Below are 6,838 nucleotides of genomic sequence, written 5' to 3' on the forward strand. Positions count from 1 at the left end.
AATTCAGAAGGTGATATCGGTATTATTAGCTGAGTTGTGAACTTTTTGTTTACAATTTTACAATTGAGTATGCAAATGTATTAGCCTTGTAAAATCTAATATAAATACAAATTCAGAAGGTGATATCGGTATTAATAGCTGATTTGTGAACTTTTTGTTTACAAATTTACAATTGAGTATGCAAATGTATTAGCCTTGTGTAAACTAATATAAATACCAATTATGATGTGGATACGGGCATTATTACCTGAGTTGTGAACTTTTTGTTTACAAATTTACAATTGAGTATGCAAATGTATTAGCCGTGTAAAATCTAATATAAATACAAATTCAGAAGGTGATATCGGTATTATTAGCTGAGTTGTGAACTTTTTGTTTACAAATTTACAATTGAGTATGCAAATGTATTAGCCGTGTAAAAACTAATATAAATACAAATTATGAAGTGGATATATGCATTATTATCTGAGTTGTGAACTTTTTGTTTACAAATTTACAATTGAGTATACAAATGTATTAGCCGTGTAAAAACTAATATAAATACAATTATGAAGTGGATATATGCATTATTATCTGAGTTGTGAACTTTTTGTTTACAAATTTACAATTGAGTATACAAATGTATTAGCCGTGTAAACTCTAATATAAATACAAATTCAGAAGGTGATATCGCCATTATTAACTGAGTTTTGAACTTTTTGTTTACAAATTTACAATTGAGTATGCAAATGTATTAGCCGTGTAAAATCTAATATAAATACAAATTATGAAGGTGATATCGGCATTATTAGCTGACTTGTGAACTTTTTGTTTACAAATTTACAATTGAGTATGCAAATGTATTAGCCGTGTAAAATCTAATATAAATACAAATTCAGAAGGTGATGTCGGTATTATTAGCTGAGTTGTGAACTTTTTGTTTACAATTTTACAATTGAGTATGCAAATGTATTAGCCTTGTAAAATCTAATATAAATACAAATTCAGAAGGTGATATCGGTATTATTAGCTGATTTGTGAACTTTTTGTTTACAAATTTACAATTGAGTATGCAAATGTATTAGCCGTGTAAAAACTAATATAAATACAAATTATGAAGTGGATTTATGCATTATTATCTGAGTTGTGAACTTTTTGTTTACAAATTTACAATTGAGTATACAAATGTATTAGCCGTGTAAACTCTAATATAAATACAAATTCAGAAGGTGATATCGCCATTATTAACTGAGTTTTGAACTTTTTGTTTACAAATTTACAATTGAGTATGCAAATGTATTAGCCGTGTAAAAACTAATATAAATACCAATTATGATGTGGATACGGGCATTATTACCTGAGTTGTGAACTTTTTGTTTACAAATTTACAATTGAGTATGCAAATGTATTAGCCGTGTAAAATCTAATATAAATACAAATTCAGAAGGTGATATCGGTATTATTAGCTGAGTTGTGAACTTTTTGTTTACAAATTTACAATTGAGTATGCAAATGTATTAGCCTTGTGTAAACTAATATAAATACCAATTATGATGTGGATACGGGCATTATTACCTGAGTTGTGAACTTTTTGTTTACAAATTTACAATTGAGTATGCAAATGTATTAGCCGTGTAAAATCTAATATAAATACAAATTCTGAAGGTGATATCGGCATTATTAGCTGAGTTGTGAACTTTTTGTTTACAAATTTACAATTGAGTATGCAAATGTATTAGCCGTGTAAAATATAATATAAATAGAAATTCTGAAGGTAATATCGGCATTATTAGCTGAGTTGTGAACTTTTTGTTTACAAATTTATAATTGAGTATGCGAATGTATTAGCCTTGTGTAAACTAATATAAATACAAATTATGATGTGGATACGAGACTTTTTGTTTACAAATTTACAATTGAGTATGCAAATGTATTAGCCGTGTAAAATCTAATATAAATACAAATTATGAAGGTGATATCGGCATTATTAGCTGAGTTGTGAACTTTTTGTTTACAAATTTACAATTGAGTATGCAAATGTATTAGCCGTGTAAAATCTAATATAAATACAAATTCAGAAGGTGATATCGGTATTATTAGCTGAGTTGTGAACTTTTTGTTTACAATTTTACAATTGAGTATGCAAATGTATTAGCCTTGTAAAATCTAATATAAATACAAATTCAGAAGGTGATATCGGTATTAATAGCTGATTTGTGAACTTTTTGTTTACAAATTTACAATTGAGTATGCAAATGTATTAGCCTTGTGTAAACTAATATAAATACCAATTATGATGTGGATACGGGCATTATTACCTGAGTTGTGAACTTTTTGTTTACAAATTTACAATTGAGTATGCAAATGTATTAGCCGTGTAAAATTTAGATTTTAATACATAGATTTAGATTTTAATACATAATAAATACAAATTCAGAAGGTGATATCGGTATTATTAGCTGAGTTGTGAACTTTTTGTTTACAAATTTACAATTGAGTATGCAAATGTATTAGCCGTGTAAAAACTAATATAAATACAAATTATGAAGTGGATATATGCATTATTATCTGAGTTGTGAACTTTTTGTTTACAAATTTACAATTGAGTATGCAAATGTATTAGCCGTGTAAAAACTAATATAAATACAAATTATGAAGTGGATTTATGCATTATTATCTGAGTTGTGAACTTTTTGTTTACAAATTTACAATTGAGTATACAAATGTATTAGCCGTGTAAACTCTAATATAAATACAAATTCAGAAGGTGATATCGCCATTATTAACTGAGTTTTGAACTTTTTGTTTACAAATTTACAATTGAGTATGCAAATGTATTAGCCGTGTAAAAACTAATATAAATACCAATTATGATGTGGATACGGGCATTATTACCTGAGTTGTGAACTTTTTGTTTACAAATTTACAATTGAGTATGCAAATGTATTAGCCGTGTAAAATCTAATATAAATACAAATTCAGAAGGTGATATCGGTATTATTAGCTGAGTTGTGAACTTTTTGTTTACAAATTTACAATTGAGTATGCAAATGTATTAGCCGTGTAAAATCTAATATAAATACAAATTCTGAAGGTGATATCGGCATTATTAGCTGAGTTGTGAACTTTTCGTTTACAAATTTATAATTGAGTATGCGAATGTATTAGCCTTGTGTAAACTAATATAAATACAAATTATGATGTGGATACGGGACTTTTTGTTTACAAATTTACAATTGAGTATGCAAATGTATTACCCGTGTAAAATCTAATATAAATACAAATTCAGAAGGTGATATCGGTATTATTAGCTGAGTTGTGAACTTTTTGTTTACAAATTTACAATTGAGTATGCAAATGTATTAGCCTTGTGTAAACTAATATAAATACCAATTATGATGTGGATACGGGCATTATTACCTGAGTTGTGAACTTTTTGTTTACAAATTTACAATTGAGTATGCAAATGTATTAGCCGTGTAAAATCTAATATAAATACAAATTCTGAAGGTGATATCGGCATTATTAGCTGAGTTGTGAACTTTTTGTTTACAAATTTACAATTGAGTATGCAAATGTATTAGCCGTGTAAAATATAATATAAATAGAAATTCTGAAGGTAATATCGGCATTATTAGCTGAGTTGTGAACTTTTTGTTTACAAATTTATAATTGAGTATGCGAATGTATTAGCCTTGTGTAAACTAATATAAATACAAATTATGATGTGGATACGGGACTTTTTGTTTACAAATTTACAATTGAGTATGCAAATGTATTAGCCGTGTAAAATCTAATATAAATACAAATTATGAAGGTGATATCGGCATTATTAGCTGAATTGTGAACTTTTTGTTTACAAATTTACAATTGAGTATACAAATGTATTAGCCGTGTAAAATCTAATATAAATACAAATTCAGAAGGTGATATCGGTATTATTAGCTGAGTTGTGAACTTTTTGTTTACAATTTTACAATTGAGTATGCAAATGTATTAGCCTTGTGTAAACTAATATAAATACCAATTATGATGTGGATACGGGCATTATTACCTGAGTTGTGAACTTTTTGTTTACAAATTTACAATTGAGTATGCAAATGTATTAGCCGTGTAAAATCTAATATAAATACAAATTCAGAAGGTGATATCGGTATTATTAGCTGAGTTGTGAACTTTTTGTTTACAATTTTACAATTGAGTATGCAAATGTATTAGCCTTGTAAAATCTAATATAAATACAAATTCAGAAGGTGATATCGGTAGTATTAGCTGATTTATGAACTTTTTGTTTACAAATTTACAATTGAGTATGCAAATGTATTAGCCTTGTGTAAACTAATATAAATACCAATTATGATGTGGATACGGGCATTATTACCTGAGTTGTGAACTTTTTGTTTACAAATTTACAATTGAGTATGCAAATGTATTAGCCGTGTAAAATCTAATATAAATACAAATTCAGAAGGTGATATCGGTATTATTAGCTGAGTTGTGAACTTTTTGTTTACAAATTTACAATTGAGTATGCAAATGTATTAGCCGTGTAAAAACTAATATAAATACAAATTATGAAGTGGATATATGCATTATTATCTGAGTTGTGAACTTTTTGTTTACAAATTTACAATTGAGTATACAAATGTATTAGCCGTGTAAAAACTAATATAAATACAATTATGAAGTGGATATATGCATTATTATCTGAGTTGTGAACTTTTTGTTTACAAATTTACAATTGAGTATGCAAATGTATTAGCCGTGTAAAAACTAATATAAATACCAATTATGATGTGGATACGGGCATTATTACCTGAGTTGTGAACTTTTTGTTTACAAATTTACAATTGAGTATGCAAATGTATTAGCCGTGTAAAATCTAATATAAATACAAATTCAGAAGGTGATATCGGTATTATTAGCTGAGTTGTGAACTTTTTGTTTACAATTTTACAATTGAGTATGCAAATGTATTAGCCTTGTAAAATCTAATATAAATACAAATTCTGAAGGTGATATCGGTATTATTAGCTGATTTGTGAACTTTTTGTTTACAAATTTACAATTGAGTATGCAAATGTATTAGCCGTGTAAAAACTAATATAAATACCAATTATGATGTGGATACGGGCATTATTACCTGAGTTGTGAACTTTTTGTTTACAAATTTACAATTGAGTATGCAAATGTATTAGCCGTGTAAAATCTAATATAAATACAAATTCAGAAGGTGATATCGGTATTATTAGCTGAGTTGTGAACTTTTTGTTTACAATTTTACAATTGAGTATGCAAATGTATTAGCCTTGTAAAATCTAATATAAATACAAATTCAGAAGGTGATATCGGTAGTATTAGCTGATTTATGAACTTTTTGTTTACAAATTTACAATTGAGTATGCAAATGTATTAGCCTTGTGTAAACTAATATAAATACCAATTATGATGTGGATACGGGCATTATTACCTGAGTTGTGAACTTTTTGTTTACAAATTTACAATTGAGTATGCAAATGTATTAGCCGTGTAAAATCTAATATAAATACAAATTCAGAAGGTGATATCGGTATTATTAGCTGAGTTGTGAACTTTTTGTTTACAAATTTACAATTGAGTATGCAAATGTATTAGCCGTGTAAAAACTAATATAAATACAAATTATGAAGTGGATATATGCATTATTATCTGAGTTGTGAACTTTTTGTTTACAAATTTACAATTGAGTATACAAATGTATTAGCCGTGTAAAAACTAATATAAATACAATTATGAAGTGGATATATGCATTATTATCGGAGTTGTGAACTTTTTGTTTACAAATTTACAATTGAGTATGCAAATGTATTAGCCGTGTAAAATCTAATATAAATGCAAATTCAGAAGGTGATATCGGTATTATTAGCTGAGTTGTGAACTTTTTGTTTACAAATTTACAATTGAGTATGCAAATGTATTAGCCGTGTAAAAACTAATATAAATACAAATTATGAAGTGGATATATGCATTATTATCGGAGTTGTGAACTTTTTGTTTACAAATTTACAATTGAGTATACAAATGTATTAGCCGTGTAAAAACTAATATAAATACCAATTATGATGTGGATACGGGCATTATTACCTGAGTTGTGAACTTTTTGTTTACAAATTTACAATTGAGTATGCAAATGTATTAGCCGTGTAAAATCTAATATAAATACAAATTCTGAAGGTGATATCGGCATTATTAGCTGAGTTGTGAACTTTTCGTTTACAAATTTATAATTGAGTATGCGAATGTATTAGCCTTGTGTAAACTAATATAAATACAAATTATGATGTGGATACGGGACTTTTTGTTTACAAATTTACAATTGAGTATGCAAATGTATTAGCCGTGTAAAATCTAATATAAATACAAATTCAGAAGGTGATATCGGTATTATTAGCTGATTTGTGAACTTTTTGTTTACAAATTTACAATTGAGTATGCAAATGTATTAGCCGTGTAAAATCTAATATAAATACAAATTCAGAAGGTGATATCGGTATTATTAGCTGAGTTGTGAACTTTTTGTTTACAAATTTACAATTGAGTATGCAAATGTATTAGCCGTGTAAAAACTAATATAAATACAAATTATGAAGTGGATATATGCATTATTATCGGAGTTGTGAACTTTTTGTTTACAAATTTACAATTGAGTATACAAATGTATTAGCCGTGTAAAAACTAATATAAATACCAATTATGATGTGGATACGGGCATTATTACCTGAGTTGTGAACTTTTTGTTTACAAATTTACAATTGAGTATGCAAATGTATTAGCCGTGTAAAATCTAATATAAATACAAATTCTGAAGGTGATATCGGCA

The sequence above is a fragment of the Drosophila kikkawai genome, unplaced genomic scaffold (genome assembly GCF_030179895.1).
Source record: "Drosophila kikkawai strain 14028-0561.14 unplaced genomic scaffold, DkikHiC1v2 scaffold_338, whole genome shotgun sequence".
Classification (NCBI taxonomy): Eukaryota; Metazoa; Arthropoda; class Insecta; order Diptera; family Drosophilidae; genus Drosophila; species Drosophila kikkawai.